This window comes from Lactuca virosa, chromosome 5, assembly GCF_052849685.1.
Source record: "Lactuca virosa cultivar CGN04683 chromosome 5, Lactuca_virosa_CGN04683_v6, whole genome shotgun sequence".
Lineage (NCBI taxonomy): Eukaryota > Viridiplantae > Streptophyta > Magnoliopsida > Asterales > Asteraceae > Lactuca > Lactuca virosa.
The window spans coordinates 417,611,975-417,638,965 of NC_136430.1; the positions used below are offsets into that span (position 1 = coordinate 417,611,975).

The 26,991-nt window shown below is 36.9% G+C and overlaps 2 non-coding genes and 2 pseudogenes across 2 annotated transcripts; 1 reads left to right on the forward strand and 3 right to left on the reverse strand.

The window, feature by feature from the left end:
• The first annotated feature begins 2,347 nt into the window (after positions 1–2,347).
• Positions 2,348–2,852, forward strand: LOC145114037 (GCN5-related N-acetyltransferase 1, chloroplastic pseudogene; annotated as a pseudogene).
• A 6,434-nt stretch (positions 2,853–9,286) lies between these two features.
• Positions 9,287–9,394, reverse strand: LOC145118100 (small nucleolar RNA R71). Its single transcript, XR_013713082.1, has one exon. It is a non-coding gene; the product is annotated as a small nucleolar RNA R71 (small nucleolar RNA).
• Positions 9,395–19,706: 10,312 nt separating this feature from the next.
• LOC145118029 (small nucleolar RNA R71) lies at positions 19,707–19,813 on the reverse strand. Its single transcript, XR_013713013.1, has one exon. It is a non-coding gene; the product is annotated as a small nucleolar RNA R71 (small nucleolar RNA).
• A 5,951-nt stretch (positions 19,814–25,764) lies between these two features.
• Positions 25,765–26,772, reverse strand: LOC145114038 (cyclin-dependent kinase F-4 pseudogene; annotated as a pseudogene).
• Positions 26,773–26,991: the final 219 nt, after the last annotated feature.

A 26,991-nucleotide genomic window follows, 5' to 3' on the forward strand; every position in this document is an offset into this window, starting at 1 on the left:
AATGAGATGATTTACAAATAAAACAGAATAATTTTAAAACCTGAAATAAGCTAAATTTGAGGAAAAAGCAATATTGGAGTTCAAAACAACATAATTTGGGCCGTAGAGGCTGTTTGAAAGTAGTTCCACCTTCAAGAAATAACATACTCATCACATAGGCAATAACCATGAACGAGATCCAACAGCTGTGGTCAATATTATTAGACTCTTGGCACGATTTGGGGAGACTGCGATCCATGTATAATTCTCATTCCACGTATCACAAACACAAATAAAAAATGTTGAAGATAAAGCCTTGAATCAAAGGTAATAGAGCGACATTAAGGATGATCCGGGGAGAATTCGCACACAACGAGTCTCTCCTCTTGATTTCTTAATCCGTGGTGATCTTTGTGCTTCTCGCAAACAACAATGGAGGTTTTAGAGCTTGTATATACTCACGTGTGATCACTTTCCAGAGCTACGTCAATTCGAACGATCTAATTATGTGAAAATCGGTTTTGTTACTTAAGGACAATATGGCCGGTTTATTTCTTTTCTTTTAGTTGTAATAATTAGAAATTCTATAAATTGATTATAAATTGTTAAAAATAGTTTGTAACAAAATTTGGGCAGTTACGATATTTTAATGGTTAATAAAAATAAAGACGATTTTTTGTTTTTAAGTTGGGCAACCACGATATTTTGTTGTTTAACAAAGGTATATACGAAAATAACCCGAAAAAGTAAAAGTACAAATCCATTGGAATTACCAACAAAATATATATGTCGCTAATTTTGTTGGAAATATATCGGATAAGAATAAGATTACCCGTGCCCTTTATTTAATGGATTTATTGTTGGAAATTTGTTTATATAGTGTAATTCGATGGATTACTAGCATTAATGAAATCCACATACATATTATATTACAAATTCAGACGTTAACCAAGTGCAATAATGAAGCACAAGAGAGATTTCTTTTTTTCATTTCTTTTTTAATAATTTTGTTCTCTAGAAAATGGCTAGTCTTACAATGAAATTTGAAAGACACTTGTAAAGCTTTCAACAAAGAATTTTTATATAAATAAATCTTTCAACCACACATCTTTAATATCGAATAACTGTTACTATGCACACTTCGACTTATAAAATTAGTAAGCTGGATTTTTTGGGAGCATATCGCTGCATCAGTTCTTCCGCTACATCACTTTCTTGATGTCACCAGAAGGGAAGGAGTGAAGCACAAATACTAAAAGTGTTCAAGAATTTTCAAAGGAAGATCATATTAAATCCCAAGGTTACATTCCACCTTTTATATAGGCTCATGCTAAATTCCAAAGGTATATATTGCCAATTATCTAAAAACTAAAATTGACACACTAATTATGAAATTAATTTGATAACCATTCAGATGAAATCAGTTGAATTAAAATAAAAAAAATAGCTCTAAAACCCGTAACAATTTAAGGAAAAAACAATATTGGAGTTCAAAACAACATAATTTGGGCCGTGGAGGTGGTTTGAAACAAGATCCGCCTGTCAAGAGCTTTCTTGTGATATATATATATATATATATATATATATATATATATATATATATATATATATATATATATATATATATATATATATATAGAGGTTGATAACACCAAAAAGGTTGAGAAACACTTGTGAACCAATCATTTTATAAGACAAATTAATACTTTTGTATTTAGATTAAATTTTAAAATATTAATATTAAATCCTAATCTTCTAAAATCTAGCAATCATAATATTTACCTAAAAAAGCAAAAAAAAAAAAAAATAACAATAATAATTGATTTTTTTTTCTTTTTAAGTTATTGGAATACGTAAACATGTTTTTATTAGTTTTTTTTTCAACAAAAAAAACCAAAGTTATTTACTTAAAAAAATAAACTACAATTACAATCACAAATTAATACATTTTTATTTACAAATAAAAAACCTTACGAAATCCAATGTCTTTTTTCATCAACTCGAAATAAAATTTTTCTAAGAATTCGTCATATTCTCACAAAATGAAAAACTTTAATCACAAATGACTACATTTTTATTCACAAATGAGTATAGCTTTAATCACAAATAAATATAGATTTAATCACAAATGATTAAACTACATCTAAAAAATAGTGAACATTCTCATCTATTCAACAAAGAGAGAAACAACTATAATCATTAATGAATACATTCAACAAAGAGAGAAACAACTCTAATCATTAATGAATACAATTCCAACACAAATGAATTTAGCTATAATCATATGAATACAAAAGAATAATCATATGAATTTAGCTATAATCCTCAGGGGAACTTCTCCCTTCCATTCTGATCACCCCTCCGCCTCCGACCTCCGATCACCCACCACCCTCGCAATTTGTCCTTCGTGGCGGTTTCATCGTCCTCCGGTTATGCCATCTCCGACCAAGAACTGGAATCGCAGGGTTTCATCTTCCGCCGCACAATCAACGACCTGAACCTCGACCACTTAAACTCCGTTTTCGTCGCCGTCGGTTTCCCAAAACGTGACACTGACAAGATAAAAGTGGCGCTGGAGCATACAGATTCGTTGTTGTGGGTGGAGTATGAGAAGACGAAGAGACCGGTGACGTTTGCTAGGGCCACCGGCGACGACGTATTCAATGCTATTATTTGGGATATGGTGGTGGATCCGAATTTCCAGGGGATTGGGTTGGGGAAGGCGGTGATTGAGAGAGTGGTTGAGGAGCTGCTTCAAAAGGGAATCACTAACATTGCTCTGAGTTTTGGGATTCTATAGACCTCTCAGGTTTATTTCGTATCCAGAGGGGATAAGAGGAATGGTGTATTCAAGAAAGAATAAAAGAAAATAGTTGTATATATTTGGGTTCCATGGTGTTCGGTTGTGAGGAAGGTGATCACAGTGATGTACAATCGCTTGAAGATGACTTTGTTGCTTGACTTGATGAATTAGGTAGAAGATGATGAAGGTTGTAGAATGCATTCTCCCTTTGCGTTGGCGGCTAGGTTAAAGAAACAGAGAGGGAAAACGTATACATAGGGGAGAGAGAAAGGTGAAACAAGTGGGTCAGATACCTGATATTCAGGGATCAATTAAATATAAATTACTAATATACCTTATAAATTGGTTGGTCAAGAATTGTTCTCGCGTTCTCAACCTTTTTGGTGTTCTCATTTGATCCTACTCCTATATATATATATATATATATATATATATATATATATATATATATATATATATATATATATATATATATATATATATATATACCCCGTAACTGTGATCAAAAGTTATGTCCGTATGTTGAGCTTCTTTCCTTTGATCCTCTTGAAGTTGAGTCTCTTTTCGGTACCCCTATTGTTCTTTTCCAACTTATCCATATATGCTGTTGCTAGCTTGTCAATGTGCTCTGCATCACTTTCCAAACCAATTGTGCAATTCTTTGTTCTTGTTTTTAGCTTCAACGAATCTCGCTTCATCTCCATTTTGCATAACAATCCGCAATTCTTTGAACCAAGTAATGAGTTTTCTGGGAACAGAGAGATCATGTTTTCCGAGGTGTCTTCTTTTTTGGAACCATCAAACTGATTTTGCTGGGAGCAGACGGCTAAAGTTTTCAAAGGGATCTACCACTTCGGAACCATAAAGTGGATTTTCTTGGAGCAGACGAATCATGTTTTCTAAAGGATCTAATGTTTCATAAAATGGATTTTATGGGAGTATACAAATCAGTTCTTTCATTGGATCCTCCCTTTCATAACAAAATGCACAACTTTTGGAACATTTGAATACTAGAGGTATGGACATAAAACCAACCCCAAACAATACCTTTCATACGACTTGCATACTTGCCTTACAAGGTCATTCGACTGTTTGTACTTCTTGGCCAAGTCTTCCACAAGGTTTTACAATACCCAACTTAAGAAAACCTTTTTCCCTTCCGTACATCATCTACACTTTCATTATAAGATCATAAACCTAACGGTTTTGACTTAAAAGTCATTAGGGTGGGATTCTCCATCAAGTTAGCTGTCATTAGGCGCTACCAAAATATATTGGGATGCCAATAACATTTAATTTAACACCTAAATATCTTCATTCATGAAAACAATCCATTGATTATATATTAAAGAAGTAGGGTTTGTCATGGATGAATTTCATAACGTCAAGCAATGAAAATGTGCATAATTCATACCTTAGAACGAATGTCTTGAAAAGCTATGCATCAAAGAAAATCAAAGATAATTTTCTTCCTTTCAATTGTAAAACAATAAAATTATCTTTCTCTTATGTTTCGAAAAAAAAAATCTCATTCTCATTTTTGTCTTAGTTGATTAACACAACTTAAAAAAACCAACTTATGGTTTAATATGCCTATATACCGTTCGCAAATTGGTAAATTCATAATCAACACAAATTTGGTCCATTCTTTTGACTCAAAGATCAATAATTACCCTGGCTTGGTAATTTATTGAATATTAAGGAAAAAATAATATCGGTAGTAAACCTTAAAGACTTACTTCTTATCTTATATCAATGTTGTAGAGCTCGCTATTCGATACTTGTTCGGTCCACTTGGGAGTAACAAGTACTTGGCCTAGGCGGGGAGTACTCAGATATAGTATTTTATAAAAAAAATAATTTTTGGGAAATTATATGTATTGAAAATCAAAAGTTTTTTATAATTCATTCGAAAGTATGTGAAATATCAATTAAAAATATACATGTTTGAATGTTAAACTAGTTCAAAAAAGTAAAGATTTTAATCATGAAATTCTTAAAGATGAGAATGAGAGAGAGAAAAACATATACAAATTGTTTATCCAGTATCTTACTTTAGTTTTAGGGATAATATGTTAAATAAAGTATAAAATATTAATATTAGTCTTGAACTTCTTGATTTTTTTTCTCTGTTTAAGTCAACTTTAACCATTTGACCGAGTTGACCGAGTTTTACAACACGACCTTATATATATATATATATATATATATATATATATATATATATATATATATATATAGACTTAGGTTATTTTGTTTTACTAACTATTGTGTGCCAGAATGCACAGATCTGGACCAACGGATAAAATTAATCAATTGACATGATTTGAGGGTGTATGATATTACAATGGGATAACATGTACCATATAATCACCTAAATTTTAGCAAAAGGGTATTCTGGACAATTAACTACATTTATAAAAGGAAATTTTTGGATTTTTAGGGATAATTAATTCTCCTAATTTTAAAAATCTGAATTTTTTTAATTAATTTAATTTTAATTCTAACGTAATTTGTATACATAACCGATTTTATTCTGTCAGAATACTTTCCGAGGTTGAAAAATAACAACATTCTAATATATTCTTATACATCCGAACTTAAATACAAATTCATATATATTCTTACAGATTAAAAGCCTTATACATTTTAATATAATTATACATATTTTAAAAGAATATCAACAAAAATGAATAAAATTCTTAAAAAGTAACAACATTCTAAAATTGTGAGTATGATCAAACTTTATTCATTCTTCAAGTTATTCCTATTAGGTCTTCAACGCATTCTTCCAGCCATTCCTATCACAAAATACAACAAAAACTAATAATGATTAAAAACATGTTACTTGCAATTAACTATCACTTTATATATTCTGGTAGAATACATAGAATATGACAAAATACATAGAAAAAGAATAATAGGCAATCCAAGAGAAATATCTATTACAAAAAAAAGAATAATAGGCAATCCAAGAGAAACATCTATTACAAAAAAAAAAGAAAAAAAAAAAGAAAAAAGATTAACAGGTAAACAAAGATTGTAAACGAATCATTAAATATAAAGTGTAGTTACCATTTAATTCTGATAGAATATATATGCAATTACCATTTATAGCATCATACAATTACCCATTATTATTGTGTAACCAAAATATATTATAAAATTTTTAATAAACATTCTTAAAGAATCATTAAACCTAAAGTGTAATTATCATTTTAAATTCTAACCGAGTGTATTCTAACATAATACACTATACAAAGCATAATGTATTCTTACAGAATCTACTATATTGTGTATTTGATTTTCCTAAAAAATCAGTATTCTGTTAGAATACATTGGATAATAGTTTATAACATAATACACTATACAAAGCATAATGTATTCTTACAACACCAATTGGGTTTTCTTAGTGTGTTCAACAAATTAAAACCAAAATAAAAAATAATTGTGTTTAGTATAAATGATAAAATAAAAAATTACCTTGATCAGTGAAACGAAATTATTGAATTAAGAGTAAAATCAAATTAATCTATATTAATGAATAATCGATCCACCAAGCATTACCTATTAAAGGGATATTAAATGGTGGATGCTGCCGGCAATTGAACGACCAAGCCTTGAAAACATCTAAATGTAATAAAATATTGCTAACCTCTTTACATAATAGTTTATACAAGAGTCATGAACCGATAATCGAGCCAAATCCTAATAGTAATGGGACGCAGATAATGAATTGAAAAGAACCTCTTTTTTGTGATTTGCTTGATTCTTCTGCACCTTACACAAAGTTATTAGTGAGTAAGCTTTCGCACATTGGTGCTGCCATACAAATTAATTAAACATACAGAAAATAATACCAAGAAAGATAATCGATCTCACTCTTATTCGGATTGGAGGAAAACCTTCGAATTCTTGGGTTTGGAAGAATCTAGTTCATATACTATGTATACAGCTTCGATGATAACCCTAACCCAGAACCATTTCTTTGATTGTTAGCTGCTAGGGAACCTAAATAACGCCTCAAAACCGAAACCCCAAGTTTATAATCTCGAGATTGATATGCTGAAGAATCCGTAAAACCTGCAGTGATCTTCCGCCATTTCCACCCCTCAGCTACCAAACCATTGAACAAGATTGATGATATTTGCATATTTAGCCATATATTTAGTATAGATTTTTATCAATTATTAGCTAATTATTTGCATATTATGGACAAAAGGTACTTAATAATGTTTAAATTGTATTGTCAGTCCAGAAGTTATGCTCGGGAGCAAAAAGGAGGAAGGAGATGCAATTAGAAGCTGGAGAATGAAGAAAGAAGTACAAACCTGAAGCTACTCGGCGAGTCCAGTCGTCTACTCGACGAGTTTCCACGAATGTTCACGAAGTAATACGTAGAGTCGTTGCCGTACACGGATTTTACAAAGAAACTCGGCGAGTTGGGTATCTACTCGACGAGTTGCCCATGTTTTGAGGATCTTATAAATAGAGGTCAAATTCCGAATCCACTATCTTTTCTGGCTTTTCTGGAAGATACTTTGCGACTAAGGAAACCCTTGGAGACCTGGAGAACGTGAGAAGAACCCTAATCTCTCATTCTTAGAAGATTCAAGGCAACTTAGGTTTAATTTTCCACTTTATCTTTGAATTGAACAATGTTTGAGTTGATTACTTTTGTTTTTAGCTTTTTGACTACTGTAATCATGAGCTAAATTTACTAGTTTCTGTTTAGGGAAGACAATTTTACTCTTATGGATTAATTTTATGGTTTGATTAATTGTTAATTGGTGATTTTGTTAAATTAAGCTTGTTAAAGATCCTTATGCATTAACCATAACTATTCTCTGTTAATAGGAAGACAATTAGGCTGCATGAACATCTCTTAATTGTTTACCTCATATGATTTATGTGAACACTTTGTTATGTGCCTAGGACTAGTGAATATGAAACTAGGATTAATTATAGAATGGGTAAATTAATGTGTGAGCTTGTTGATAAACCAACAACAAGAGGCTAATTGAATTAGTAATTTGATTAATCAATTACAAGTCTTATTTAATCTGAATAATTGAACTAGGGAATTAATTAGCTTAAACACTTGATCACTGCTTAAATTAATTGATTTTCTAAGGATTGGTAATAGCGAATGCGAATCTAATCACTTTAGTCGGTAACCAATAACAATTAATCTATTGCTTGCCATAAAATTAACCATAGGAGTGAATGAGTTGAACCTAAGCAGAAACCTTTTATTAAATTTGGTGAATTTTTACTTGGTTTTAGTTGATTAGTTAATTGCGTGTTAGTTAGTGTGTCTAAGTTTCTAGTCTTGTAAAACTAGAGAAAACCCTTTTACTTTTATTACTTGTTGGTTAAAATTAGTTATTAGGTTAATTTCCGTTCCTCGAGTTCGACACCCTACTTATTCAACTATACCACTAGAAGACAGGTTCACTGCCTTTGTGTGTTTAAATTATATTTTTAGAGTAGGAATAAAACGAGTTGGTTTTACACACATCAAGTTTTTGGCGCTGTTGCCGGGGAATGGTTTAAAAATTAATTCTAATTTCTAGTTTTATCGATCCTTTGTGTGAGCTTATCTTACACAAAGTTATTGTTTTTAGTAATTCAGTAATTAGGTTAAGTTTTAGTTTTTAATTATTCTTATTTATTTTTTATTTGTTTTTCGGCTTTTAGGCAGTGTACTCGCCGAGTGTAGTCGAACCTACTCGGCGAGTTCAGTCCTGATATCCAGTTTCGTTTTTATTTTCTTTCTGTTTTGTTTTTGTTCTTTTTACGCGTTTTTCTTACTTTTATTGCAGAGTGTTTATGACCAGAGGAGGCAATATACCTTTAACTCCACCACTTGAAGACCCGGAAGCTACTTTAAGGAAGAACAAAGGCAAAACCGTTGGAGAATCCGCATCTTCAAAGACCTCACCTTTGAAGAATCTCAAATCCGTTTTTAGCAAGAAGAAGAGCAGTAAATCAGGAGCATCCAGCGCCTCTTCCTTGGCAAATGAAGACCCAATCAAGCAAGACATCGTGTACGAATCCGAAAAGGAAGAAAGCGAATTTGAAGAAGGTAGCGATCTAGAAGGCGGATTCGGCGGCACCATGGCTAACATCAATGAAGTTACCATGGGCGAGTGGAAGAAGAGGATGCGTGAAGATACCGGTCCAGAATTCGTGCAACCCGCGATTCCAGAAAATGCCAACTTCGAACTTAAAGGCCACATACTCGCCCAACTTAAAGAAATTCCGTTGTATGGAAAAGATCACGAAGACGCGTACAAGCACCTAGAAGAGGTCAATGATGTAGCCGATTACTTTAACTTTCCTAATGTAGCCCGCGACACCGTTCTGCTTCGCATGCTACCGATCACGTTTAATGGCGCTGCAAAAGATTAGCTAAAATCACTCTCTCCAGGATCCATCACCACATGGGCTAGAATGAAAGAAGAGTTTATTGATCAATTTTGCCCGCCATCAAAGATAGCCAAGTTGAAGAAAGCTATAGCTAATTTTGAGCAACAAGCCGGAGAATCACTTTATGAGGCGTGGGAGAGGTACAAAAAGCTTACTAAGGAATTGCCCACATCATGATCTTAATAGTCAACAAGAAGTCTCCATTTTTTATGATGGAGTAAACGTAACAACAAGAAAATTACTTGACTCGCAAGGACCACTCACAAAGAAGGCACCCCCGGTGATAAAGCAACTAATTGAGGAATTCTCTAAGCATTCTAGAGCATACCACAATCCAAGGAATGATGTGACAAGGGGATCAGCTTATGCAGCTTCAGAAGATTTGTCGGCAGTTATGGCAATGTTGAAAAACATGGATAGGAGGATGGATAAAATGGATCAAACAATCCATGCTATTCGGGTAGGATGTGAGAATTGCAATGGCCTCATCTAACTAGAGATTGTGATTTGGACGAGAACGGGAATAAGAAAGTGCAAGTATGCTATTCTAGTGGTGATAGATTTGATGACGATTGGCGAAAACCTAAGAAAGAATGGCTTCCTTATGATGAGTACAAGAAGGTGAAGGAGGAGAAGTATAGACAAAAGGCAAGGGGTTTTTACCAAAAGGAGGAGCCGGTACAAGAAAAGAAACCAAATTTGGAAGAAATGCTCACTAAATTTGTAGTGCATCCGAGAAAAGACACAATGACCACGATGCTGCAATACAAGATACAAGAACAATATTAAGGAATCAGCAAGCATCTATTCACAACATTGAGAAGCAGCTGTGGCAACTTGCCCAACAAATAAATCAAAGAGCACCGGGAGAACTTCCTAGTAATACCGAAAACAATCCACGAGGCGCACATATAAATATTGTGACAATTAGGAGTGGAAAGATAATTACTCCTCTGGCCCCTATTCAGAACGAAGATCTGAAGCTGGTACAAAAGGAGGAGGCAGAAGAGCAGAACCAAAATCAGACCCAGCTGAACCCAGACACTACTCGCCGAGTCCAGGATATGGACTCGACGAGTCCGACACCTGATCAAAAAATTAAGTCTCCTGCTAAGCCATATCAGCCTCCACTGGCATATCGAGCCTGAGCTAGACAAGAAAAGAATGAAGAAGACTACCAGAAGTTTCTAGAACACATAAAGGCTCTTCAAATTAATATACCATTCATAGAAGCGGTTGCACAAATGCCAAAATACGCCAAATTTCTCAAGGAACTTCTAACTAATAGAAAGAAGATGGAAGAAGTGAAGAAAGTGGTTCTAAATGAGAATTGTTCAGCTGCCATGTTGAACAAACTACCGAAGAAGAAGGGTGATTCGGGAAGCTTAACCTTACCTTGTCAATTCGGAAATTTAGCTACCATCTATGCATTGGCTGATTCAGGGGTGAGTGTAAATCTGATGACATACTCATTTTTCAAGAAATTAGATCTCCCGGAGTCGAGGCCAATTTGAATGGCAATTCACCTAGCAAATAAAACGGTTACATTCCCAAGGGGAATATGCGAAGATCTATTGGTGAAGGTTGATAAGTTCGTGTTTCCCGCAAACTTTATAGTTTTAGACATGGAAGCGGATACTCAAGTCCCGATCATTCTTGGAAGACCTTTCCTTAACACCGCAAGCGCTATAGTTGACATGCGAGATTACAAACTTACTCTACGGGTGGGGGATGAATCAGTCACTTTTGGGGTTGATCAAGCCATGAAGCACGCAAGGAGTAGTGATAACACAACATTTTCGATTGATATGTTGGAAGAATTAGTGGAGGAATGGAATAATGAAGAACCAAACAAGTCCACCATCACCTTTGATGAAGAATTCAATGCTGAAAGCGACCTACTGGAAATAGAGAGACTGCTTGAGGAAGCTGATTATAATGAGCTGATCAAAAGTACTGAACAGTCTACTCGCCGAGTAGACTCGACCTACTAGACGAGTCCATCCAAAGAAGCCCAATTAGTCGCGAAATTTTCCCAGGACTCGACGAGTCCCATCACTAGACTCAACGTGTGCAACGTCCAGAACACAAAAACTGAGCTGAAAGCACTACCAGGTCACTTGGAGTATGCATTTCTTGAAGAGGGTCAACAAAAACCTATAATTATAGCTGCTGATTTGGCCAAACATGAGAAAGAAAGTCTTGTGGGGGTACTAAAGAAGAGGCAAGGTGCCATAGCATGGAAGATAACCGACATCAAGGGAATTAGTCCAGCTTATTGCTCTCATAAAATTAACTTAGAAGATGGGTCTAAACCTGTAGTTCAACGCCAAAGAAGACTAAACCCGAACATTCAAGAAGTTGTGAAAAAGGAGGTGGTGAAACTATTAGATGTCGGGATTATTTACTCAATTTCCGATAGCCCGTGGGCGAGTCCGGTGCATGTGTACCGAAAAAAGGAGGAATGACAGTGGTAGTAAATGAAAATAATGAATTAATCCCAACAAGAACGGTGACCGGGTGGCGTGTTTGCATCGACTATAGGAAACTAAATGATGCCACATGCAAGGATCATTTTCCATTGCCATTTATTGATCAAATGCTCGAGAGGCTGTCTGGGCATCTATATTATTGCTTTCTCGATGGTTTCTCGGGATATTTTCAAATTCCAATCGACCCACAAGATCAAGAGAAGACTACTTTTACATGCCCGAGTGGAACATTTGCATATAGACGCATGCCTTTTGGGTTGTGCAATGCACCGACTACTTTCCAAAGGTGTATGATGGCCATTTTCCACGATATGATCGAGAAGTTTATGGAGGTTTTCATGGATGACTTTTCGGTTTTCGGGTCCTCTTTTGAAGATTGTTTGTCCAACTTGGATCTAATGTTAGCAAGATGTGAGAAGACCAACCTTGTCCTTAATTGGGAGAAGTGTCATTTTATGGTGAAGGAAGGAATTGTGCTAGGACACAAGGTCTCGAGGATGGGGATAGAGGTGGATAGAGCAAAGGTGGACACTATAGCCAAATTGCCACCTCCAACAAATATCAAGGGGGTAAGAAGCTTTTTAGGCCATGCGGGGTTTTATAGGCGCTTTATTAAAGACTTTTCGAAGATCACAAGACCCTTGACTCAACTTCTTTTGAAGGACGTCCCATTCAACTTTTCTAAAGAATGTCTTGAAGCATTTCATTTGTTGAAGGAAAAGTTGACTACTTCACCTATTATGGTAGCTCCAAATTGGAGTATTCCTTTTGAGCTCATGTGTGATGCTAGTGACTTTGCGGTGGGAGCTGTTTTGGGACAAAGAATTGACAAGCATTTTTAGCCAATCTACTATGCAAGTAAGACCCTGAACCCAACACAAGAGAACTACACTACTATAGAAAAGGAGCTACTAGCAGTGGTTTTTGCATTTGATAAATTTCGCTCATATTTGGTTTTGTTAAAAACCATAGTTTTTACCGACCATTCTGCCCTTAAGTATCTTTTTGCTAAACAAGATGCTAAGCCAAGGTTGATTCGTTGGGTGTTTCTGCTACAAGAATTTGACATTGAAATATGAGATAAGAAGGGGATGGAAAACGTGGCTGCCGATCATCTATCGAGATTGGAAAACCCGCACTTGGAAGAATTAGAAGAAAACAAGATTGGAGATGAATTTCCCAAAGAATATTTATTGGTTATAGCAGGAGAGATTCCATGGTTTGCAGATATAGCTACTATTTAGCTAGTGAATACATCCCAAAAGACTTGACCCACCAACAAAAGAAGAAGTTCTTTTCAGAAATTAAGTATTACTTTTGGGATGAGCCTTACCTCTTTCGTAGCTGTGCTGATGGTATGATAAGAAGATGTGTATCCGAGAAAGAAAGTCGGGAAATCTTGAAGCATTGTCATAGCAGGCCCACCGGAGGACATCATGGAGCGCAATATACGGCCAAGAAGGTTTTTCATTCGGGTTTTTATTGGCCTACTATCTTTAAAGATGCTACAAAATTTGTCAAAGAATGCGATTCATGCCAAAGATCGGGAAACATTTCATCACGAAACGAGATGCCCCAAAATAGCATTCAAGTTTGTGAAATATTTGATGTTTGGGGAATTGACTTCATGGGACCTTACCCAATGTCAAAGGGAAATAAATACATTTTGGTAGCAGTCGGTTATGTATCCAAATGGGCAGAGGCACAAGCATTACCCACAAATGATGCTCGAGTAGTGGTACGTTTTCTCAAGAAATTATTTTCAAGATTTGGAGTTCCAAAGGCTCTAATTAGTGATCGAGGCACCCACTTCGCCAATGATCAATTAGCTAAGGTGTTGCAAAAATATGGTGTCCACCATAGATTTTCAACATCCTATCATCCTCAAACGAGCGGGCAAACTGAAGTTACAAATAGGGCGTTGAAGAGAATATTAGAGAGATCGGTTGGAAGTAATAGGAAGGAGTGGTCGGATAAGCTTGATGATGTACTTTGGGCGTTTAGAACAGCTTTCAAAACACCTATTGGTACTACACCATATAGGTTGGTTTATGGGAAGAGTTGCCACTTGCCAGTTGAGATTGAGCATAAAGCATTTTGGGCTGTAAAAATGTGCAATTTTGATTTAGCTGAACTTAGAAACAACCGATTGATGCAAATGAATGCCCTTGAATAACTAAGGAATGAGGCATACACTAGTTCCTTGATTTATAAAGAAAAGACCAAGAACTGGCATGACAAAAGACTCAAGGGTAATAAGGACTTTCACGAAGGACAAAAGGTGTTACTTTTTAATTCAAGGCTCAAACTTTTTCCGGGCAAGCTTAAGACACGATGGGATGGTCCATTTATAGTGAAGAAATGTTTTCCACATGGGGCTATTTAGCTAATATCAAGAGATGGAACTCCTTTCAAAGTCAATGGTCATAGGGTGAAAAGATATGAAGAAGGAATTCCGAGAAATGAAGAACTTGAAGTAGGGCTGCTGCTGGAAGGGATTACAGAAACGTAAGCGGGAAGGAGTCCAACTAATGACTCCTTAAAAAGAAGCGCTTCCGGGAGGCAACCTGAGTTTAGAGTTTGCATTCTTTTCCTTTGTTTTTTTTTTATTTTCCACTTTAGGATCTATTTTTATCAATCTTCTTCTGAAATTATGCTTAAAATGATTGCTTGAGGGCAAGCAATGCTCAAGTGTGGGGTGGTGGCTTAAAAATCAAATTTTAGTTAAACTGATTAAGCTACTCGTCGAGTCTTTCACTCCTGCTCGGCGAGTCTTTTCTGAAATTCATGCAAAATCGCAGATTCGCGCTTCTACTCGGCGAGTAGGAACTCCTACTCGGCGAGTCCACAAATTTAACTGAATTTTTTTTACAATTTGTAAATAGGGTTCTCTTTTACCCTAATCACTTTCATTCAGCCGCCTCCCATCGCATGCTCGCCGAGCAAGTTCTCTCTCAAGCAACTTTTTCAAATTTTCGCTAGTTCTTCCTCTTACAAGCAAAAAGGTAACATTTTTCTACTTTATTCTTGATAGCGATCATAATTTGGACAGATTGTAGTAGGTATTTTGCAGAAAATCGGATTTGGGGGTTTTCTCCAAATCTAGGGTTTTGATTTTAGGACAAATTAGGAGGTTTTGGACAAAATTTCTTGTGAATTTATGCTTAATAGACTTAGAATAGAAAACCCTTGTACAAATTATAGTGTTTGGATGGATTAATCTGGACCGACTGGAAAATGAACTCGCAGTTCATACTACTCGCCGAGTAGTTCATGAACTCGGCGAGTACATGTCACATGTGACCTTTTTTTGCTTATGTTCTGGGTTTGGTTTGTTGTTTTCTTGATTTTATTTTGCAGGAATTATGTATAGATGTGGCCAGAGCTCGAGAGGATGTGGATATGGAGACATTCCATGGCTTAACTTCCCTCAAATTACCTCAAAATCTTCACAAGTCCGTGCAAGAAGCAAGCTTGAAACACTAAAACAGAAGGAGATATACGTTCCCAATGCAATTAATTGGGATTGGATGAATCAGACAGGGCTGGAGGAGGAACTAACTCCTTACTTGGTAAAGTCCTATGTAAAAGGGAGAACAACAATCATTTGTGATGGGTGGATTCGGCTATTCAAGATGCAAGAACCCGTGTTCCAAGAGCTATGCTGGGAGTTTTTTGCTACCATCTCATTCCGGGGTGGTAGTGATTACTATAGCCCGAATATTATAAGTTTTTGCCTTGGAGGAGAGCTGCGCCAATGTAGCATGGCGGAGTTTTCATGGAGGATTGGGATTTATGAGCAGAACGTGATCATGTTGGAGGATTTTGAGGCATTTTTGGAGCAATGCCATAAGGATTTACCCGAGGGAGTTGTTTCCTCTACTTGGTGGAATACTATCGCCAACTGGGTCTATATTCCATCTTCCGCCCAAGAAGGCTTTATCCGTTCACCCATCCATCGTCTTATCCACCGTCTCGTTGCTAGCACCATCAACATGAGGAAGGATGATGACAAAGTTCCCACTCTTGACATTTTTTATTTGTGGAGTATTATCACACCGGACGTCTTTTGCAACTTGCCTTATTGCATGGCAAAGTACCTTGCGGAAGGAGCGGTCAAGGAAAAAATTACCTCCAAAATTAATGGGGGTATGTTTGTTACGAGATTGGCAAGGTCTTATGGGATTTTGGATAGGCAAGAAGCAAGGGCATTGACAATGATTTCTCCCCCTCCGTTTAGCACTACATTATTTAGGAGGGCGAGGATTGTTGAGAAGTTTGGTGGGGATACATTTGGGATCCCAAATGAGGACGCGGTAATTGTACCTGAGGAGCCGGGAAGGAGAGTTAGGCAAAGGAGGGATCGACCCCGAGAAGACCCACCAGTCATCCCGGTGGAAGAGGAAAACACGGAATGGGATAATGTGGAATTAAGGAGGTACTTGGATGACATTGGCCGAGGCGTTAACTACAGTAATGAATCATTTGTTTATCTATTTGAACAAATGAACATTACGCCGAGGCCCGAGCCCGGATTCCCATATGTGATGAGTTGGGAGGAGCGTGTGCAGAGGAGGAACAATCTAGCAAGTGGGAGTGGAGCTGGAGGAGATGATATTGAAGAAGATTGAAAGTTTATGTTTTTAATTTGGATGTTATTTTATTTTGTTGGTTTTGTGTTTTGAACTTTTATGTATTAAGACTTAATTAGAAGTGTGCTTGTTTTCTTTTACTGTGGCTGCCTTGTATCTTTTTAGGATTGAAGATTAGGATGCAATATAAGAGTCTCATTGGTCAAGGCTAGAGTGAGGGTCGGGTCTAGATGAGAGTATGCAATTTCAAGTTTATGATCGAGTCCGTTAGGAATAAGGGTGACAAAATGTGTTATTTACTGAAGAAATCAAAGAAGAGTCGCTGAATTGTCATATTCCAGCAGATTAGCAAAGGATAAAAAGCAGAACATTATTTTTTTCACTCAGCGCTCTACTCGCCGAGTGCACATATTGGACTCGACGAGTCTATCTGCAATATCACGATTTTCTGCTTGGAGTCAATTTACTCGCCGAGTTCCCGTTCTACTCGACGAGTCAATCAAGATTCTACTTTCATGATTCAGATTTTGGGCACATTCGCTGCAGTTTTTACTCATATTATCATGAAGATTAATTCCTGGAGATTTCTGAGAGCTTTTTCCTTAATAATTGGAGCTATTTAGATGTTTTTCCACACGAGACAAGACACCCAAGACATGGATGAGTTGTTCCCATGTCTAAACTCAATTGAAGATGGAGCTGAAGAGAAGAGATATCAACCTCGCCACTGCTATCCCAGGGGAGTTTGTTCCAATTCCCTCTTTATTTTTGCATTTTTCTTTTCATGCATAACATGCAATGGGGACATTGCATGAATTAAGTGTGGGGTAAGGGGTTGGTTATATTAGTAAATTTAGAATCCTAAAGTAGGCTTAATTTTAAAAAAAATTTGCATTAATATTGCTAGGATCTTAATTTAGAAAATTTTAGTAAAAGCAATCAGGATTTCATGCTAGTGTTATGTTTGATTGGGATTGTCTCATGTGATTCTAGTGTGCAAAAAATCAGTTTTGCTTAGGGGCAAGCAAAAGTCAAGTGTGGGGTATTTTGATATTTGCATATTTAGCCATATATTTAGTATAGATTTTTATCAATTATTAGCTAATTATTTGCATATTATGGACACAAGGTACTTAGTAATGTTTAAATTGTATTGTCAGTCCAGAAGTTATGCTCGGGAGCAAAAAGGAGGAAGGAGATGCAATTAGAAGCTGGAGAATGAAGAAAGAAGTACAAACCTGAAGTTACTTGGCGAGTCCAGTCGTCTACTCAACGAGTTTCCACGAATGTTCGCGAAGTAATACGTAGAGTCCTTGCCGTACACGGATTTTACAAAGAAACTCGGCGAGTTGGGTATCTACTCGACGAGTTGCCCCTGTTTTGAGGATCTTATAAATAGAGGTCAAATTCCGAATCCACTATCTTTTCTGGCTTTTCTGGAAGATACTTTGCGACTAAGGAAACCCTTGGAGACCTGGAGAACGTGAGAAGAACCCTAATCTCTCATTCTTAGAAGATTCAAGGCAACTTAGGTTTAATTTTCCACTTTATCTTTGAATTGAACAATGTTTGAGTTGATTACTTTCGTTTTTAGCTTTTTGACTACTGTAATCATGAGCTAAATTTACTAGTTTCTGTTTAGGGAAGATAATTTTACTCTTATGGATTAATTTTATGGTTTGATTAATTGTTAATTGGTGATTTTGTTAAATTAAGCTTGTTAAAGATCCTTATGCATTAACCATAACTATTCTCTGTTAATAGGAAGGCAAATAAGCTGCATGAACATCTCTTAATTGTTTACCTCATATGATTTATGTGAACACTTTGTTATGTGCCTAGGACTAGTGAATATGAAACTAGGATTAATTAGAGAATGGGTAAATTAATGTGTGAGCTTGTTGATAAACCAACAACAAGAGGCTAATTGAATTAGTAATTTGATTAACCAATTACAAGTCTTATTTAATCCGAATAATTGAACTAGGGAATTAATTAGCTTAAACACTTGATCACTGCTTAAATTAATTGATTTTCTAAGGATTGGTAATAAATGCGAATCTAATCACTTTAGTCGGTAACCAATAACAATTAATCTATTGCTTGCCATAAAATTAACCATAAGAGTGAATGAGTTGAACCTAAGCAGAAACCTTTTATTAAATTTGGTGAATTTTTACTTGGTTTTAGTTGATTAGTTAATTGCGTGTTAGTTAGTGTGTCTAAGTTTCTAGTCTTGTAAAACTAGAGAAAACCCTTTTACTTTTATTACTTGTTGGTTAAAATTAGTTATTAGGTTAATTTCCGTTCCTCGAGTTCGACACCCTACTTATTCAACTATACCACTAAAAGACAGGTTCACTGCCTTTGTGTGTTTAAATTATATTTTTAGAGTAGGAATAAAACGAGTTGGTTTTACACACATCAAGTTTTTGGCGCCGTTGCCGGGGAATGGTTCAAAAATTAATTATAATTTCTAGTTTTATCGATCCTTTGTGTGAGCTTATCTTGCACAAAGTTATTTTTTTTAGTAATTCAGTAATTAGGTTAAGTTTTAGTTTTTAATTGTTCTTATTTATTTTTTATTTGTATTTCGGCTTTTAGGCAGTGTACTCGTCGAGTGCCGTCGAACCTACTCGGCGAGTTCAGTGCTGATTTCCAGTTTCGTTTTTATTTTCTTTCTGTTTCGTTTTTGTTCTTTTTACGCGTTTTTCTTACTTTTATTGCAGAGTGTTTATGACCAGAGGAGGCAATATACCTTTAACTCCACCACTTGAAGATTCGGAAGCTACTTTAAGGAAGAACAAAGGCAAAACCGTTGGAGAATCCGCATCTTCAAAGAACTCACCTTTGAAGAATCTCAAATCCGTTTTTAGCAAGAAGAAGAGCAGTAAATCAGGAGCATCCAGCGCCTCTTCCTTGGCAAACGAAGACCCAATCAAGGAAGACATCGTGTATGAATCCGAAAAGGAAGAAAGCGAATTTGAAGAAGGTAGCGATCTAGAAGGCGGATTCGGCGGCACCATGGCTTACATCAATGAAGTTACCATGGGCGAGTGGAAGAAGAGGATGCGTGAAGATACCGGTCCGCAACTCGTGCAACCCGCGATTCCAGAAAATGCCAACTTCGAACTTAAAGGCCACATACTCGCCCAACTTAAAGAAATTCCGTTCTATGGAAAAGATGACGAAGACGCGTACAAGCACCTAGAAGAGGTCAATGATATAGTCGATTACTTTAACTTTCCTAATGTAGCCCGCGACACCGTTCTGCTTCGCATGTTACCGGTCACGTTTAAAGGCGCTGCAAAAGATTGGCTAAAATCACTCTCTCTAGGATCCATCACCACATGGGCTAGAATGAAAGAAGAATTTATTGATCAATTTTGCCCGCCATCAAAGATAGCCAAGTTGAAGAAAGCTATAGCTAATTTTAAGCAACAAGCCGGAGAATCACTTTATGAGGCGTGGGAGAGGTACAAAAGCTTACTAAGGAATTGCCCACATCATGATCTTAATAGTCAACAAGAAGTCTCCATTTTTTTATGATGGAGTAAACGTGACAACAAGGAAATTACTTGACTCGCAAGGACCACTCACAGAGAAGGCACCCCCGGTGATAAAGCAACTAATTGAGGAATTCTCTAAGCATTCTAGAGAATACCATAATCCAAGGAATGATGTGACAAGGGGATCAGCTTATGCAGCTTCAGAAGATTTGTCGGCAGTTATGGCAATGTTGAAAAACATGGATAGGAGGATGGATAAAATGGATCAAACAATCCATGATATTCGGGTAGGATGTGAGAATTGCAATGGCCTCATCTAACTAGAGATTGTGATTTGGACGAGAACGGGAATAAGAAAGTGCAAGTATGCTATTCTAGTGGTGATAGATTTGATGACGATTGGCGAAAACCTAAGAAAGAATGGCTTCCTTATGATGAGTACAAGAAGGTGAAGGAGGAGAAGTATAGACAAAAGGCAAGGGGTTTTTACCAAAAGGAGGAGCCGGTACAAGAAAAGAAACCAAATTTGGAAGAAATGCTCACTAAATTTGTAGCTGCATCCGAGAAAAGACACAATGACCACGATGCTGCAATACAAGATACAAGAACAATATTAAGGAATCAGCAAGCATCTATTCACAACATTGAGAAGCAGTTGGGGCAACTTGCCCAACAAATAAATCAAAGAGCACCGGGAGAACTTCCTAGTAATACCGAAAACAATCCATGAGGCGCACATATAAATATTGTGACAACTAGGAGTGGAAAGATAATTACTCCTCTGGCCCCTATTCAGAACGAAGATCCGAAGCTGGTACAAAAGGAGGAGGCAGAAGAGCATAACCAAAATCAGACCCAGCTGAACCCAGACACTACTCGCCGAGTCCAGGATATGGACTTAACGAGTCCGACACATGATCAGAAAATTAAGTCTCCTGCTAAGCCATATCAGCCTCCACTGGCATATCCAGCCCGAGCTAGACAAGAAAAGAATGAAGAAGACTACCAGAAGTTTCTAGAACACATAAAGGCTCTTCAAATTAATATACCATTCATAGAAGCGGTTGCACAAATGCCAAAATACGCCAAATTTCTCAAGGAACTTCTAACTAATAGAAAGAAGATAGAAGAAGTGAAGAAAGTGGTTCTAAATGAGAATTGTTCAGCTACCATGTTGAACAAACTATCGAAGAAGAAGGGTGATTCGGGAAGCTTAACCTTGCCTTGTCAATTCAGAAATTTAGCTACCATCTATGCATTGGTTGATTCAGGGACGAGTGTAAATCTCATGACATACTCATTTTTCAAGAAATTAGATCTCCCGGAGCTGAGGCCAATTTGAATGGCAATTCACCTAGCAAATAAAACGGTTACATTCCCAAGGGGAATATGCGAAGATCTTTTGGTGAAGGTTGATAAGTTCGTGTTTCCCACAATATTTGTTGGAAACATTTGAACCTATCTCTCTCTCTCTCTCTCTATATATATATATATATATATATATATATATATATATATATATATATATATATATATATATATATATATATATATATATATATATGCCAAGCTGCATTCACAAATCCTAAATATATACAAATCACTCTTGCATATATAGTTTTTGTTTATAGTATATTAGATATTAATTCAAATGGGTTATAAATTACATGAAGGTCAAAATATTTAACCTTTGTATACATGCTTAACAAAATTTTGGCTTGTACAAGTTCGTTGATTGGCCTTATTGCTTCTGATTTACGAATACTGGGTTTGTATGTTTCATGTTGTTTTCCTATTTATTTATAGTAAGAGGGTCTCAAAACAAGCACATGGTTTGTAGGTGTCAAGGAAATGACTTGTGTATCCCTCCAAAGTCCATAGAAAAAGGTGTTAAGGTGTAGTGTGGTATTATAAACATGCGCACTTGTACAAGAGGCTAGCTACCTCTTATACAGGACTGGTGAATTGATAGCATGCCCATACCTATTAAGAAACTATGCTTAAAGGTGAGAGGTGGTGACCTATGCAGTTATATCGGTCCAAAATAAAATATCGGGCAAGGGCCGATATTTGAGATATAGGTTATCATGGTGGGATATCGGTATTTTTATATCATGCAGAATAACATAATATAATCGTAGGCCATGAAATCTTTCTCTAAGTACACACCAACCAAGGCATCCAATTATTCATCAAGATCTTTCACTTCAACTCGAATATCATCATCATCATCAATTAAGAATTAAGTACTTAACACAACAACATGATCAAACCGATAGCAATTAGCAAGTTAACACATAATTATTTAAAATTTAACACATCAATAAGATCAATTAAGACTTAAAACCATGATTACATGACTTAAAACTAACAATTAAGTACTTTACATAACAACAGGTTTAGTTAAGTTAAGACAATAAGGCTTAAGACCATGACTTATGTAATAACCCAAAAATCGAGGGTAAAAAATCATTTTTTTATTATAGCTAAAACATTGATACCATTTACTTCAAACATTTCAAATCATCATTAAGTAAAACGTTTATCAGAGTTCATCCCAAAATCACTCATTGCGGAAATCATAGGTGTGTGCATTGCGATCAATCCGACCTCTTCATTTCCAAATCGATGGTACCTGAAACCAAAACTGTAAACCGTAAGCACAAAGCTTAGTGAGTCCCCCAAGAGCATATCCCACATACACAATCCACATAACACATATCCTATTAGCTATAAAAGTTAACTGTATCACATAATCCATGCATACATAAAACCTAGGAAAGCCATGGGTTACCCCACATGGTCTTACTTCCAATGCCATGGCTACCCCACATGGTCTTTACCTAGGACTGCCATGGGCTACCCCACATGGTCTTACATCCAATGTCATGGGCTACCCCACATGGTCTTTACCTAGGACAGTCATGGGCTACCCCACATGGTCTGACATCCAATGCCACGGGCTCCCTCCCGGGGTCTTCCATGCAAGTATCACAAAGACAACTGGCATAACACATATCATATAATCACTAGCATACCACTTAGCATAAAGCTAACTATCATACCACATATCTCTACTACAGCTAGTGTAACACATAACATAAAATGGGCCGGCCTTGGTGCCTTAGACCCATTGGTATGGTGAGAAGACTCACCTCGAATACAGAAGCTTCCTGAAGAAATCCTTAGCTGCTGCCCCACCAGCTACCCGAGCTGTCACTACCAATCAATATACCCAATTAGCAATTGGGTCCCATACCATAATCCTTAATCCATGCATGGGGTAAAATGACCATTTTACCCCTGCCCAATATGATCTAAAACTAAGGGCCCAAACCCAAAACAAGAGCCCAACATTATAATGTCCATAAAACCATCAATGGCCCAATTTTCCAAATTGGGCCCAGACCTTTCCAATGGACCTTATACTAAAGCCCAATACTTTCCTTAACCAATAATCATGACCCAAATGGCCCACGGCAACCTAGTCCAAGAATTGGCCCAAACCGAGGCCCATAATGCCAAGTTCATTTCTATATTGGGCCACAAGGCCCAATAGGCCCAACTATTCCATTATTGGCCCAAAGATGCATTTAGGCCCAACTATCAACAAATCCAGGCCCAAAACCATTAGGGCCCAAAGGTCTGAAGTTCACTAAGGCCCAAGTCCTCCTGAGAGCGTACGCCTAGTGTACCTCTTCTGTACGCTTAGCGTACTGAGCAAATGGACTGTACACGCAGCGTACTACATAGTACACCCATCGTACAAACAGCTCATGCACAACATCCATTAAGTGCTTAATACTTGATCCAATAAGTCCAAATCACAGATCTGAACTATACTTAACGCCTAAACACATAAAGTCACTGACTTGGTGACTTTGCATTCCCCACACAAACCCAAACTCCAAAAAATGGCATTCTACTTCCATAAAAGTGACCCTAACTCAAGCATGAACCCATTAAGACCATCAAGATGGCAACTTTCTACCTTAGGGACTTATTTAACACTAAGAGTGGCAACTCAAAGCCTAAGAATCGAAGTTCCACCATAAAGTTCCATCCTTGGGACCAAAATGATCTAACACCCACAATGGTAGATCTACATGAAAGATTTGACAAGGTTGAGACTTTATACCTCCAAAAGCTTGCAAAGTTGATGAAGGCCGGTTTTGGATCTAGAAGCTTAACTCCAACCATAGCTTGATCACCAAGTTCCTTCTTCTTCAAGGTCCAACATAACAAGTCATAACCCAACTAGATCCACATGAGAAAGCCACCAAGATCCAAACTTTATACTTTATGGAGTTAGATCAATATGATTAGGGCTTGGATCCACAAGCTTCAAGCCAAGCAATGCTTCCTCAAGGAACTCCTTCTTCCACCATAAGTACAAAAACACACTAAATCACCAAAAAGCTCAAGAATCACTCAAATAGAGGCTAAGGGTCGATTTCTAGGGTTTAGAGGGATGGAGGCTGAAGATAATAGGGTTAGGTTATGAGATAAGGAGCTTAAATAGGGTCCAAGACCCTAAAATAGGGTTCTGATCTGACTGGAGTACGCCCAACGTACTCCGGGGAACATTCGCGATCCTCTAGGTTAGTACGCCCAGCGTACTGCCTTCTTCACTAGTACGCCCAACGTACTCCTTGTGTACGCCCAGCGTACTCGGCTAAGCCTGAAACTACTAAACTTCCGAAGGCCATAACTTCTTCGTTATAAATCCGTTTTCGACGATCCTTATATCCACGGAAAGGGAACGAGAAGCCCTACACTTCTATCGACTCATATCTTCCTAAATACCTTCCGAACAAAAGTCCATTTTCCACAAAAACCCGAACTGCCATTTTACCGAAATACCCCTAGGCTCCAAAACACGAACCGAACACCCGGATCACTTCTAATACATCACCCGCACAAAAAAGGGCTAGATCTTACCTTCCCAAGAGCCATAATCCTTATAATGACCGACCTTCGAGCCACCCCTCAGACTAGGAGTCAATTCGGAACAGAGCGTTACAACTTAACACTAACAACAACAAGTAAAATTACTTAACCGATATCCCACCTGGAAATCAACTGGAAATATCGGTAAATACCGGTTAAATATCAGTAAATATTACCGATTTTTGCAGTTGCGATATTTTGTCTTTTGAAAGGTACCGATAACCGATATCGCACATGGAAATCACTTGCAAATCGCCGATATTAACTTCTTAGGTCGTGACATAGGGTGTTATGTGCTAAATATGTCATAGTCTTCATTGTTATAAAAAAGAGAACAGAGAGTGGGGCAAATAGAAATAGATGAATGAGAATGGGTGCATGTAGTTGCATAACATTCTTTCTATTATTATGAATTTAAATTTTTATGTATGATAAATGTTTTGGAGAATTAAGAGTAATGATTTACAAATATTCTAAAGATGTTATCAACAGTTTTAAAGACATAAGTTATGTGTTTTCAAAAGATTATTAGGGAATTCATCATAGGTCAACGATTGAGTTAATCCTTGACAACAAACGTGGTGAGGTCCAGATATTAATATTACTCACTAGGAATTTCCAAAGCATAACCTCCAACCTTTTAACATGTATTCAGGTTCTAGTAGCTAGGTTCTAGTAGCTAATAAGGTTAGAGGATGCATGATATTTTGAAAGCCACTACAATGTAATGGTTACTTAGCTTATGCATGATATTTGAATCGTAACCCTCTTCTATAGCCTTTTTGAAAACTTAATTGTTTTGTGAAGATTTTTCAGACTTTAGAACCAATTTCTACCAATAATGACTTTTACTTTAAAAAGTATTTTAAACTGTTTTTAAAATATAAATTAAAATAGGAGTGTTTCGAAAACTCTCCTATAGTGAGTGCTTATAATATTGTTTTTTTTGGGTTGCTAATTTGGAAATGACGTGCCTCAAAAAAATATAGAAAGTCTTGTGTAAAAACTTAAAATAGCAGACGAATCATGTTTTCTGAAGGATCTACTGTTTCATAAAATGGATTTTCTGGGAGCAGACGAATCAGTGCTTTCGTTGGATCCTCCCTTTCATAACAAAATGCACAACTTTTGGAACTTTTGAATACCAGAGGTATGGGTCGGGGTGGTGGAACATGGTAACAGGTATAGAAGAAAGGATGCTCAAGTGCCTCCATAGCTGTCGGTCTCGCGGATGGATTCCATGAAAGAAGCGTGGCAATCAGATCGAGTGCTTCCAGGCTTGCTGATGGTAACAGCGAAGAAAGTTGGACACCAAGAAGCTGTGGGAACTGATAGTTGCTATTTACGATGCTCAATGTGGTTTCTGTTGGACTGCCGATCACACTGCATATTTTATACATTTGATCTCCGTCATGTTTACCAGGAAACAGTGGGTGGCGTGTAAATAGTTCTGCCATGATTGCACCCATTGCCCACATATCAACTGAAGAATCATATTCTTGCCCAAGAAGAACTTCAGGGGCACTATACCAGCGGGACCCAATATTAACAGTGGCCGGTTTGCCATTCATCTCATGAGCTAGACCAAGATCAGCAATTTTTATTACATCCTTGGAAACAAGAAGGTTCTCCGGTTTGAGGTCACGATGAAAGTAGCCGTTGTCGTGCATGTATGCCAGACCTTGAAAGATTTGGAAGCACAAGTCTCTAATCTCGTCCTCTGAAAAAGGCTTCTTCCTGCATGTCATAGGCTCGCAGAGACTGCATTCCATGTATTCCAACACCAAGTACAAACTGTCGTCTTCTTTGATGATTTCCTTGAGCTTTATGATGTTTGGATGATTCATCTTGCGCAGTGCCTTGACTTCTGTCAGGTTGATGTATTCTTTGACCGAGTTGCACCTCATTTTCAGTTTCTTGATGGCAAACACTTCGTCAGTGTGTTCATCCCATGCTCCCCAGACAACCCCATATGATCCACTCCAAATTTCCTTCAGTATTTGATACTGCTCCATTCTTTTCTAGCTTTCTCAAGAAAACACACAAACGAGGAAGAGGAACTCACAGAAACAATAGCTACGTATATCAAGAACACATCACCTTAATTTCTTGATGAATGACACGAACGAACATAATGTTTCTGATGAACAGGCATGCATGCTTCACAAATTTTAATTATAAAACATAAACGATGGAGGAAGGGGTTAATGAAAAGGGATAGAGAACGAAGATAG